Below are 14,301 nucleotides of genomic sequence, written 5' to 3' on the forward strand. Positions count from 1 at the left end.
AAAGCAATTAACTGGCCTTAGCTCAGAATTGTGAGAGCTTCAAAAAATTGTGCTGAGTAAAGAGGTTCTGTTGCTTAACAAGGTCTTGCCAATTATTTTGCCTGATTTAACTTTTTTCTACCTCACTGCCACCTTCTAGTGACATCGGGGGCTTCACTCAGCTTTCCAAGAGCCAGCGTGCTGTATTAGGTAGTAGACTTCCTGAATAACCTGCCCACCACCTTTGATGAAATTATAGATCATGAAAATGTCTACAGTGTGGAGATGATTGGAGATTTGTGTGAGTGGTTAATGGTGAATGGGCAGTCCCTTAAGCATGGAGTAATATTGAAAAGCTAGGAATTAATGGAAGCAAATAATTATATAGATTTTCTAATTTTCCTAAGCCATAAGCTCCTAGGAAGCAAATCTTAGTAGACTCTATGGCTTTTCTCTAGTGGGCTCCCAGAAAATGTCTATTGATTTGAGAGCCATCTTTACTCAATAAAAAGGGAAAAAAAGCTGGTTTTGTACTTTATTTTTGTGGCCAGACTCTCAGGCACTTAGCTCAATGACCTCTGACCCTCCCATTATTTCACAATAGTATTTTCCCATGATGAGTGAGAGAAGGAGGTGAATCTTGAAAGTTGAAGTAGCAAACATGGAACAGTAATTATGATACCATTGTAATTAGTTATTAATAATAGGAAAGGAGCTAAAGGGAGGCCAGGCATTATAAGCATGTCATTTGGGCAGCTTCACCAGGAAGCTGTGATTTCACACTCCCCAAGGAACCACTGGCCCATTCTGTGCAGGTCACTGGGGAAAAGGAGTCCAACAAAAGAGAAGATGGGCATGTTTGCAGTAAAGTGGGGACGACGTAGAGAAGGTACTTGCCTGTCAGTCAAACCTGGAGACAAAGATCATCGGCTAGAGGGGACAGGACCATTGCAAACCCATGAAAATTTGGGGAAGCACGATCCCCTAAACAAGGGAGTTCACTCTTTTGGCTGTTGGTGCTCTTGTGGCTCCCTTGCATTCACCTATGTTCCCTCTATAGCCATGTGACCTGCGGACCCCACCTGCAATGGACTGATGGACTGCAGTGGGGAACACAAACTAAGCTAGCCTGATGCCGGCCTAGACCCGTGCTCCAACATGGGACAGAAACCTTGGGCTACAGCTTTAGTTCTAGCCCTGTTAAAGGGACAACTGGACTTCTTCCTTGGGAGGATGAAAGGAAATGGAACCTTGGAAACTCAGGGGTGTAATTCCACAGAAATAAAGCTCTTTACAGTCTCTCATCCTCCTGTGGGAACCTCCAGAAATGCTTATTCCAGCAGCACCCCCAGAAACCCACTTTCCCCAGCAACAGGTGCAAATGAGGATATCTCTCCGGCAATAACAATTACATAAGCTGATATCAGTAATCATTTTCATTCTAAATTTAATTTTACAAATTAAGAAGGGAACAATTAAATGTTTCATTAGCCATCAGGCAAAATAGATTTAGAAAATATTATCAGTTCATCTATTCAATGCATAACTATTGAGAATCCAGTATGTGCCAGGTACTGGGTTAGCACTGAACTCTGGAGGTTATAAGGCTGAACGTGACAGACAGGATCTCTGCCCTCAGGGAATTTACAGTCTAGTGATAAATATGGTCATGTGCTGCATTATGACGTTTTGTTGCATAGTAACAGATTTTATATGTGATGGTAGTCCTATAAGATTTTAGTGGAGCTGAAAAATCCTATTGCCTAGTGACTGTTGTAGCCCATGACTTCAGAGGATTTGCCAAGCATGAGGAGGCTGCAAAAATCGACAGGGCTGTGGTTGAGATGGCAAACATCTTTAATCTGGGTGTGGGTGAGGATGCCATTGAGGATCTCCTAGAGGTGGCTCCTGAGGAATTGACTAATGAGGAGTTGTTGGAACTGGAACAGGAACATGTAGCTGAAGAAGAGGCAAGAGAAAGCCAAACTGCAGAAGAAAAATAAGAACCCCCAAGAAAATTCACAGTGGAGGGTTTAGCAAAAGCTTTTGCAGACCTCAACAAGCTTCTTAAAAAGTTTGAAGACATGAGCCCTAACACCGAAAGGTTTTCGTTAATAGAGGGGAAAGTTCATGGTGCATTATCTGCTTACAAGCAAATACAGGATGAAAAAAAGAAACCAAGCAAGCAAACTACCATGGGCATATTTCTTTTTTTCATTTTCATGGACATATTCTGAAAAAAGTGACGTCTCCTCAAGAAGAGCCCAAGGCAGGTCCTTCAGGAGGTGTTCCTGAAAACGGTGTTGCTATCATAGGAGATGATAGCTCCATGTGTGTTATTTCCCCTGAAGACTTTGCAGTGGGACAAGATGTAGAGGTGAAAGACAGTGATATTGATGATCCTGACCTTGTGTAGGCCTAGGCTATTGAGTGTGTTCATGTCTTAGTTTATAACAAAAGAATTTAAAAATAAGATTTTTAAAAAATAGATAAAAGCTTATAGAATACGCATATAAAGAAAGAAAATATTTTTTTTTTACAGCTGCACAGTGTGTGTTTTAAGCTGTATCATTAGAAAACAGTTGAAAAGTTTAAAAAACTAAATGTTTATAAAGTTAAAGTAAGCTAGGATTGAAAAAAAAGATATCTTTATAAATTTAGCGTAGCTTCAGGGTACAGTGTGTATAAGTCTACGGTGTTGTACAGTAATGTACTAGGTCTTCACATTCACTCACCACTCACTGACTCACCAGAGCAACTTCCAGTCCTGCAAGCTCCATTCATGGTAAGTGCCTTATATAGGTGAACCATTTTCTATCTATTAGAATATCTTTTTACAGTACCTTATCTATGTTTAGATATGTTAGATACACAAGTACCATTGTGTTACAGTTGCCTACAGTATTCAGTGCAGTAACATGCTGTACAGGTTTGTAGCCCAGGAGCAATGGGCAATATACCAGATAGCCTAGGAGTGTAGTAGGTGATACCATCTAGGTTTGTGTAAGTGCATAAAACTTTATTTGCCCCAAGCTTTTCTAATCACCCACTTTCTAACTAATTGGGTATTTGCCTTGTGTGGCCCTGTGATGTGGCCTGTATTTTAGACTTCCCCAAGCCTTATATTTCTCCATAGCTTAAGTGTCCACATGAAGTAATTGCTCAGAAATGCTTATATGAAAATGCTTACTAATAATGATAATTTTCCTAGTGTCTGAGGCATTCAATAAATCTCAGTTGAAATGAACTGAACTAAATTTCTCTTTGATTGTAAATTGGGCACCTTTGTTAGTTGATCTCACTCTTTCTGATTACTTGGGCTGTAATTTAGATAAGTTGTTACCTGAGTCATTAGACTCTAAGGAAATCAAATTCAAATTGAGCTTCAGAATGTTTGCAAGTGAAAAAAACAAGTGGTGAGTTGACATTTGTAGACCTTAGTATTTTCCACAAAACAAAATGACCAAAAATGTTTCCCAGAAACCAGAACTTGGTGCTAGACTGGTTTGGCAATTATTTTTACTGTGGTCTAGTTCCTATGACTCCTGGTGGTTTTGAACCTAGAAGAGGTAGGCAAACCCCATCCAGAGAGCTCTTTAGAAAAATAATTGATGCCTTAAATAACAATGCTTTAATTTTAGTGTCCCAAGATCCCAGAATTCAGCATTTAGTTAGGTAGGATCCCTGTTTGCAGTGTAGACAGATGGGTTTTGTTGCTGCTGAATATACAAACAAGTTCCCTCACCTCCACCAAAACAAAAACATCTTCACCAAAATGTCTAAACTACTGGCTTTATTCAGATACGGCCTCAATGTGCTTTCTTTTTAAATCCTCATCTGAGGATATTTTTCCATGAGAGAGAGAGGGAGAGGGAGAGGGAGAGGGAGAGGGAGAGGGAGAGGGAGAGGGAGAGGGAGAGGGAGAGGGAGAGGGAGAGGGAGAGGGAGAGGGAGAGGGAGAGGGAGAGGGAGAGGGAGAGGGAGAGACAGAGAAACATCGATGTGAGAGACACATTGATTGGTTGCTTCCCCCATATGCCCTGACCATGGCGGGGATGGAGCCTGCAACCCAGGTACGCGCCCTTGACTGGAATTGAACCCGAGACCCTTCAGTCTGTTGGCTGACACTCTAACCACTGAGTCAAACCAGTGAGGACTCAATGTGCATTTTATTTAGATCATGCTTCAATCTTCATGACAACTGTGGTGTGTGTGTGTGTGTGTGTGTGTGTGTGTGTGTGTGCGTGTGCTGGATGGCGTCTGGAAGCAGCACCTTCAGATCCAGGTGGAAACAGAGTGGCTGTGTCAAGTAGAGTGTGTTCTTACCCATTTAAACAACCATGGCAGAAAAGGTTGAAAACATCATTCAGCATCACTCTTCCGATTAAAATCCCAAACAATTAACTGTTCTTTCCAGCAGAGCAGAACAGTGACACGTTGAAGGCCAGTGCCTTGGTGTCCGAGTCCTCATTCTGTATTGTATCGGCTCCCTTCCGACTTGACCATGTTCTGATCCTGCTGACCCGCTGTGCCAACCTTCTCCCCTACAGTTTCTCCAGCCCCATCTGTGGTAGGAACCTTTAACGCTCTAGATCCCCACACTGGGGAATCACATACAGATTGTACTGTCTCAGGCTTCTGAGGTTTTGTCACATTCTCTAAAGAAAGTTGGCTTTTTCAAGATACATTATTTATCTTTGAGCCAGGGACTCCATTTTGCCTATTTTGGCACACTAAGCCCAGTTATCTTTCTGAGTTTTCCACATCTTTGAAGGCCCCAATGGCTCTTCCAAGCTACTGGGCTGCAGCTGTTCTCTAAGAACCGCTCTCAGTGCATGCGTGCTCCTGTGGAAGCCAAAGAAGCAGCATTCGGTGCATCGGTTCCTTATTCTCGTGACCTCAGCAGCTCTGGCCCAGAGTCCTGACTCTCACTGTGAAAGGTAAATACAGGAAATTAAGTCAAACATAGCTGCTTGCCCCATCTGTTCCTCTAGTTTGTCTTGAAATGAGCTATCTCAGGAAGACAAAGAAAACAGTACCACTTGAATATAAGAAGCATTGACCAGCCCTGCCAAGTGTGGCTCAGCGGTTGAGCATCGACCTAGGTTCCAGGAGACTGCAGTTCGATTCCTGGTCAGGACACATGCCCAGGTTGCGGGCTCCATCCCCAGTCAGGGGCCTGCAGGAGGCAGCTGATCAATGATGACTCTCTTATCACTGATGTTTCTCTCTCTCTCCCCCTCTCCTTTTCTCTTTCTGAAATCAATAAAGATATATACATATAAAAGATATGTTTATATATATATATTATATAAAAGGAGCATCGACCAACAGCTGCCAGAGGCAATCAATCTGTTTGCATTATGGACAAGAAAGATTAATTGGATCATTTCGTGTCCAGATCACCCAAGCTTAGTGACTTTTGCTCTCAAAACCCCATTCTTGGCATGTTTTCTGGACAGTCTGCCCTACATGAACTTTCCAAACTGCATGGAAAGGTCTAGTTAAAGGTTTGGGATGGCAAGCCCCTGCTGGCAGCCTTATAAAATATGTTTTAGTTCACTCAAGTGTGCCATTGTTTCCTATGTTTTCAGACATGGTGGCATCCCTGGTGCCCAAGGCCAGTGGGATCTCCCCGCGGGGAAGTAGCAAGCATGGCTCTGGACCTGGTGACTGTGTACAAGACCTTTACGATTCCACATAAGCCCAGCATCCCACTGGAAGTCCGTGCTGGCAAGATAGGACGTGTGAAGAGCCTTCTCTGCACTTTTGCTCATTCAGTGTTTGGGGGAGACAATGTGGTGCCATCTATGTGGGCAAAAAAAAGTGAATACTTAAACTCCATGATTGTAATGTTAACATTTTGCCAAACATTTCCTTGGAAAGGGAAAGAAATGAATGTTTATTAAACATCATTTATTATGTGGTCAAGTGTGCCAGGCAATTGTACCTATGATTTCATTTGGCCCAAGATGAAAAGATTATTATTATTATTTGCTTTTTACTTTTCTTATTGGGGTAAACATATATACAGTAAAGGGTACTAATCTCAATAGCACAGCTTGTTGAATTTTTATCTCTATATACACTAGTGGAAACCACACCCAGATGAAGACAGAGAGCAGTTCCAGCACCCTAAGGCTTGATCACCCCCCAACCCCCACTTGCACCTCTCAATACCACTGACCCCTGCCTGAGGTAACCACTCACCTGACTGTTATCTCCATAGGTCAGTTTTGCCTATGTTTGAATTTATGTGTTCTTTTGTTCCATCTCCTACATGTTTTTGGTGTTGCATGTAGTGGTTAAAGATTATTTTTTATCTTATTTTATTTATTTATTTTGTATTTAAATTTTTTATTGTTGACACTATTGCAGATGTCCGCATTTAAAAGATTATTTTTAAAAGAAAATCAAACACCGTTAAGGCCACAGGGAAGCATTTTACATCATTGTAGTGATTTGATTGATCTTGTCTGTTGGGAAAATCAACCAGATGTATTGCTTAGAGGAAGCCAAGTAGTTCTTGTGCATTTACATATGTAGTGCATAAAAGGACACCAAGTACTGCATGTGGAGAGAAGTTACATAAATCTTGGTCAGTCAAACTGTAATTATATTCACTTATTCCAGGTCCCAGTTATTCAGAGAGGAGATTCTTCCCACACTCTAATTTTAAAAATGGAAATATTTGCATTTGGAGTAAAATTTAAAGGCTACAAAATAAAAGCTTGTTTGCAAATGTTAACAGCAGCATTATTCATAATAGTCCCCAAGGTGGAAACAACCCAAATGTCTATCGCCTGGTAAATGGATAAATGAATTGTAATATAGCCATACTATGGGTTATTACTCAGCAATAAAAAGGGATAAAATAATATATGTAATAACGTGAATGAATTTTAAAAAACATACTAAGCATAAAGGTCAAATGCTACATACTGTATGATTTAATTTGTATGACATTCTGGAAAAGACTAAATGATAATGACAGAGAGCAGATGGGTAGTTGCCTGGGGCTCAGGTGGAAGAGGGGTTTGGCTGTCAAGGAGCACAGGGGAAATTTTAGATGCTAGAACTGTAGTATATCTTGATTGAGTGGCTATGTAATTACATTACTATATGCATTACCCCAATTCATTAAACCATACAGTTAAAAATGGGTGAATTTTATTGTATGTAAATTATACCTCCAATAAAGCTGAACAAATTTGCATATGCAAAATAAGTGTATAAACGGTGAAAAGTAATTCTCCCTTCCACACCGGTCCTTCAGCCTCTTGGTCATCCAGTGTATGACGCCTCATGTACCTTTTGCAGTGGTTATTTAGATTTATATAAAGGGTACTTGAATAGTTTGAAAATTAGGCTAAGTATACTAGAATTTAAGTGTCAAGTTTTGATAACTGAAATCATAAAGATATTCCTGCCCTGGACAGTTTTTCCCAGTGGTTAGAGAGTCAGCCTGCGGACTGAAGGGTCCAGGGTTCGATTCTGGCCAAGGGCATGCACTTCAGTTGCAGGCTTGATCCCTGGCCCTGGTCAGGGAGCATTCTGGAGACAACCAGTCGATGTGTCTCTCTCACATCCATGTTTCTCCCCCCCCCGCCCCCCCCCCCCGCCTTCTACTCTCTCTGAAAAAGCAATGCGGGGGGGGGGGGTGTCCTGTTTCTTGGTGTCACTTACTGAATGCTTGCTATGGACCAGCTAATTTCATTCCATTGGCTTCTCATTCCATTCTTACCACAACCCTCCGAAATGTGTATTAATAGTCTTGTCTGATAAATGAAGAGATTGAAGCTTAGAGACTTTAGGTAACAAGGTTACCCGTCTAGTAAGTGGCAGAGTTGGGGTTCAAATCCAGGTCTGTCCCAGGCAAACACAAAATCTGTGGTCATAGTGCACGGAGCAATGTGTTGTCTTGACTTGGAAAGGAAGGAGGGAGGATTATCGGTCAACAGAGCAGCCTGTGTGATTTCACTTCTAATCCTGTAATTGTCTTAGCCCCAAACTTGGAACGACCCACCACCTCTACCTTGATTCCACACCCTTTCAGAGTCTGATCAGTGTTAGTTCTCAAAACAGGAATATTTTAGCTTGGGGCCTCGGTTGTTTCATTTTTGTTCCTTATTCAGAAAAAACTAAATCTGCAAAAGATAAAGTTTTTCCTTATGTAGGAAATGCCTTTTTCAGCCCACATTAAAACTGTCAAATTTATTTTCCCCATTGTTTGCTTCAGGAATAGGGGAAGGCTCCATAGTGAAAAAGCTCTTCCTTTCCTCAGAGCATCTTCTCCTTAAAATAGTACCCTCAAGGGACATAAGCAGGCGGATGTGCTTACATTGGCCAAATGGTTAGCTGCGAGAGTTTTAGCAAAACAAATAAATCTTCTGAGCCCTAAGGGTCATACCTGTTCTATTGTTTTACTCTTTCTTTAGTTGAGTCTGTCTTTTATTGTTTACTCTTTCTTTATTTGAGTCTAGCAAAGACAAGGTCAGATATTAAAAATGACTTCAGTTTATAAAGACAAAAGAACAAATGCAATGAGATTGCTATTGGCAAAAACATTCTGATGCTTTCCCTCGTATTGTGCTAAACGATTTCCCCCTTCCCCCCTTCAGGCAGTGGTCTGGCCTGACTCCTAAGGCAGTGTGCCGCAATACAGTGTCAAAATCCAGGAAATTTGTCAGAATTTCTATAACTAGTTGAGCAGCCGTTCTGAGTGTGTTTTTCTTCATCAGTGGGTGTGAGGGACAAATAGACAGCCTGAATATTTTCTAAACGCAAAGTTAAATCTGTATTGTCAAAGGGTGCCAGCAGCCTTGTATTGTTGAGATGAAGGTTTCCCCAGCCTCTCCAGCTTCCATGCTCTGTGAGCAGGGACCACGTCACAGTTGCTGTTGTATCTCAGTGCCTTAGTTCTCTGTTCCACACATAGAAGGTGGCCAGTAATAGAGAGGGGCTGGGCCAGAAAAGAAAGGCTGGGTAAGGCTAGAAAAGCGGAGAGTGTTTGTCCCTTTTCAATGAGGCAGCAACCACTGAGACCACCTGATGGATGCCACGAAGTCCCAGCGTTTCCACATTTCAAGAGAATTCCTGAGCCTCAACTCTTACGTGAAATTTCCTGAATTTTATAGCACTGTTTAGGCAAAATAATTGTCTGCCAGCTGGATTGGATCTATAGCTGTCAGTTGGATCAATTTTCTAAGCATTTAAAGGACCTAAAGATTTATTTTGGTAAAAAAAAATTAAAAGCTTTCTCTTATGGAATAACTTTAAAATTAAGTTTTAATCACATTTCCTGTCCAATCTCTCTGTACTTTTCACAGTCAGTCTTCTCGAAGGATTGTCTATATGCGCTGCCTCCACATCCTTCCTCCACTGGCCCCTGCAGTTTGGCATCTATCCCCATCATGTTGGAGGCAGAGATGTTGATCTTGCTCTGTGAAAGGGGGGAGGGCACCTAATAGGAATAAGACCATAACTGTTTAATGATTAGTCACCTTATTAACTATAGATATGGGGTTTTCTTATGGACCCTGGAAAACTGGAGGATGTGCTGAAAGAACAAAAACAGAGTTGTGAAAAGACAAGAGACACATTGGGGCCTGGATGGTTCCATAGCTCAGAAAAGAAAATGTGCTTTGAGAACAGACAAAGGATGGGATGTACTTTGATTTGGTTGCTGTGCCTGGATCCTGACCCCCTTCCTGGAGTTTGCCTCAGTAATGCTGACTATTCTCAGGTTTCAGGAACTGGCAGAACTGGGTTTTAACACCACTGAAAATTAACTACCTTGCTATAGGACTTCAAGACCCTGGAAGGAGACACACTGACCACAGACCCTATAGCCATCTCCTCGCCCTTACCCCTTGCATGCAGCCTTCTTCCTCATTCCTATATAACCAGCCAGCTAATAAAGGAAGGGAAGAGCAGATTTTATGTGGACAAATCTCTCTGCTCTCCCATTTTGCTGGCAATAATGGAATAAACACTCAAATGTTATTCAACCTTGTCTCTGCTTAATTGGCTGAAGAAACGGCAGGCAGCCCGGACCCATTTTGTCCAGTTTCAATCACACCTCTGAAATGAATTTTGCCAAATTTAGCAGGGACTTCCAATAATATTTCCCAATCCTCCTTGTCTTGATATTTTCAGTAGCATTTGGCTTTGCTGACTGATTCTGAATCCTTCTTGAAACAGCTTTCTCTTGAGTTTCATGATTCCTTATTTGCCTAGTTTTCCTTTGTCTTCTCTGATTGCTCCTCCTCAGACTCATACAGGTGTTCTTCTACCAAGGGCTTAATGTTGATGACCCTCAGAGTTCTACCCGAAGCCCCCTTCTCTTCTAAATGTACACTCCTCCATGGAAAATCTCAGATACTCCTATGACCTATATGCCTGAGACTTTGAAAGCTTCATTACCAGGTCATATTTCTCTCCTGAGCACCAGGGAGATTATCCCACTTCCTCAGGCACCTCCACCTCAACAGGTCCAGTATTGAGCCCTAGACTCTTCCTCTCCCAGCATTACTCTTCTTCCTCTGGTTTAAAGTACTGCGGAGAATGGCATCTCTCTCTACCTGGTCGCCCAAGTCAGAAACCTGAAAATTATTCTTGACTCCTCCTTCTTGCTCACACCTTACTCCTACCAGTCACCAAGACCTGCAGCTCTATCTCCTAACTGTCTTTCAGATCTGTCTGCTTTTCTTCATCCTGACAAGATTCTGGGGCAGGTCACCAACATCTCTTGCTCAGATTACAGTAACAGCCTCCAAGTGGGGTTCCCTGCCACTGGTCTTGTCCATATCCCCCACTGCTTATTTATTCACACTGTTGCTAGACTGACCTTTATTTTCTTCACTTATATATTTTAATTACATAAGTTTTGCATCAGAGTAAACTTTATAGAAGGCAAATTCAACTATCTTGCTTTTCTGCTTAAAACCCTATGCTGGCTCACTTAGCACAACTCACAAGGGCCTGCATGGTCTGCTTGGGGTTAGCCTCTCCAGCCCTGTCCCACCCTCTGTGCTGCATCCATGCATACTAACCTCCCCTTAGTTTCTACTCTTCCACCTCTAGGCTATAGGACCTTAGCACCCACCATTTCCTCTGTTCAACACATTCTCAGCTTTTGCTTTACCTGGCTGACTTCTGCTAATCCTCTAGGCTAGGAGATTTCCCTGAACCCTCCTCTGGGTGAGGTGCCCCTCCCTGACCTTCCTTGTCACATGCTCTCCCCACATGGCTCCTACCTCACGGCCTTGTAATGGCTGTTTAATTGGCCATCTTTGGCTTGATTAAAAACTCCTGGGAAGGAAGTGCCACATCTTTTTCGTTCAATTAAAATTTTTAAAATTTAATTGTGTTTTTGCATTCAATATTATTTTGTATTAGTTTCAGGTGTACAGCATAGTGGTTAGACAATCATATACTTCACAAAGTGTTCTCCTGATATTTCCAGTATCCACTTGGCACCATGCAGTTGTTACAGTATTATTGACTATATTCCTTGTGCTGAACTTTACATCCCCGTGACTATTCTGTAATGAACAATCTGTACTCCTCAATCCTCTTACCTTTTTCACCCAGTCCCCTGACCCTCCTCCCCTGATCAATTTTTAAATCCCTTTTCCACAGTAGATGCTTGACTCAGAATAGAATAGAATAGAATAGAATAGAATAGAATAGAATAGAATAGAATAGAATAGAATAGAATAGAATTTAAAATATATATCTTTATTGATTTCAGAGAGAGGAAGGGAGAGGGGGAGAGAGAGAGTTGAAACATCAGTGATGAGAGAGTCGTCATCGATCGGCTGCCTCCTGCACACCCCTGACTGGGGATTGAGCCCATAACCCGGGCATGTGTCCTGGCTGGGAATCAAACCAGGATCTCCTAGATCCTAGGTTGATGCTCAACTACATCGCAGCTGGGCTAGAATAGATTTGATGTTTGTGTGTGAGTGTGTGTGTGTGTGTGTGTGTGTGTGTGTATGTGTATGAATAAATGAATTCCCAAGGACTCTTGGAAGCGATTCACAGATAAACATTCAGTAGTGTTCAGGAGCCAGCCCATGTTGATTGCTGAGAGCCAAATGTACTTTTAGTGAGTCATGTTGGTAGCTTGAAGATAGTCATGGTGGATGTATTTACACCATGGAAATTGGTAATCACTACAAATAAGGGATCTCCTCTCCCCCTTACTCTCTCCCCACCTTTTGCTGCATATATTGCTTTATAGAGCTTTCTAGAGAGGCTTGGAAGTGGTTTATTGTTCATAGCATATAATTTGATGGTAATGATGATAATAATAATAATAATAGTTAAATGAACTGTATGGTACTATGTGCCAAACCCTGTGTTTAGTGCTTTACATAATTTATCTTGTTTAATCTTTGTAACAAAGCAGGCAAAGTAGATATTATTAGCCCACGGTACAGAAGAGGACACTGAAAATAAAATTAATCTAATCAGATGTTGAGTATAAATGGAGTTTGATGCCAGATCTGACTACTGAGCCAGTGATCTTATCTATTCACTCTGCTGCCTTTCACAGCGAGGTGCCTGGGGCCTCAGTTCCTATTTCTCACCCTCACTTCTCCAAAGCAGTCCCTGGGTTTTCAGCTGAATCTCACGGCTAACCTTCTGGTTGACCAAAAACAACAACAACAAAAGCTCCAAGCAAACCAACAAACTATGGGCAATTATCTTGCAATAGGTCAACCAAGATCTTGACAGGCATTTCATCCAAGACTGAGAAATAACCAGGGGTTGTAAGAACCAAGTGTGAGCAACAGAGTGACATTTTTAATTGAGACAGTGATTTTAATTTCTTGATGACATGATGATGCGAGTTGTTCTTAAATAGAACTTTCTCACCCACTGGGCATTAATTGTTTGTATTCAGGGTTTAAGTGCTTCAGGGAAGGTGCTAGGCGACCATCAAGCATAAGACAGAAATCATCTCCCCAGCATCTCTTCTCAACAATACTCTAATACTTGGTGGTTGCAGAGCACTTTAAATTTGGAATCTAAATAATGTCCATAAACAAAAGCCTGTCTATTTGCAAGGCTCCCTGAAGAGGGTGATGGGTGAACTGGATGCTGCCAGTGCTGCTCCTGTGGTCACAGCCCAGACCCTGTCATTGCTTGAAACTGCTTGCATCCTGTCTCCTCCCCTCTTGCTAAATCTGTTCTTCGGCTGCCTCAAGGCTCCAGGATCCCAGCTGCTTCAGTCTAACTGGCTTTTCTGGCTTGCTTTCTGATGCAGCCTGGAATCCATGGTCAATCTCTAGAATGGTTTCTTGTTGAGAACTCTCAACTTCCCAGATTTTCCTCTGCACTTGCTCTACAGTTCACCCCTCTCAGTTGGTCTGACAATCCCCGCTGTCTTCTGCACAGTGGAGACACTTACATAACGTTGCCTGATGACAATGGTTCCACTGAACGCTAATTTCTGACATCTTCTGAGGCTCCCAGTGCTACCCACTAGGTCTTTTATTTTCCCAGGTATCTTCCTTTCCTTCCCCCCATTTTTGACTTTTTCTGACCTCTCATCTCTCTTTCATGCCCCCATCCCCATGTCCTTCGATCACTGCAGGTGGGACTGCGGTTTTCCTTTTTTAGAGGCAATAGAGGGCCTTAAATGTGAACTCTCCCATCATTAAATTTGTCTATAGAAGTATTTATCTTTCCATCTTTCTGTTTTAAAAAAGAGCTGCCCTTTCTGCACCACAAAGCTGAGTCCTCCCCCACCATTTAGTTTTGCTGATTGTTTAAAAACATAAATGTGATGATGTCATTTTTCTGCTTGAAACTCTCCAGATGCTTCCCATTGTATCCTGATTAAAAAGCAAACTCTTCATTGTGGTCTTCCAGAGATGCTTGTAATAAAACAATATTACTCACCCCAGGTGCAGCACAGAACTTGAAAAATAATCATTCCCACTCACCTCCACTAGACATTCTGATTTTCTAGTCAACAACAGTTTTAAAAAGCCACTCAGGTGATTTCTTACCTCTTTTGAGGTACCTCATTCCATTCCCCGCCTTGCTCTCTGCCTTGACCCCTTCCCTCCAATCTTTACAATGCTGCCTTCCTCAAACCTCAGGCTTCAGCTTCAAGGTCGCCATCCATGGGAAGTTGTTTTCTATCCCAGGGCCCCATTTGTTTTTTTTTTATCACACATAATACAATTTATGTTGTTTGTTTTCTGTTTCTCCACTGCTAGGCTGGAAGCCTCGTGGGGTCAGGGCCCAGTCTCTGTCTACAAGCAGAGTCTCTCATGTAGGCGTTCACTGAGGACTTGAGGAATT

This window comes from Miniopterus schreibersii (genome assembly GCF_964146895.1).
Source record: "Miniopterus schreibersii genome assembly, chromosome: 11".
NCBI lineage: Eukaryota > Metazoa > Chordata > Mammalia > Chiroptera > Miniopteridae > Miniopterus > Miniopterus schreibersii.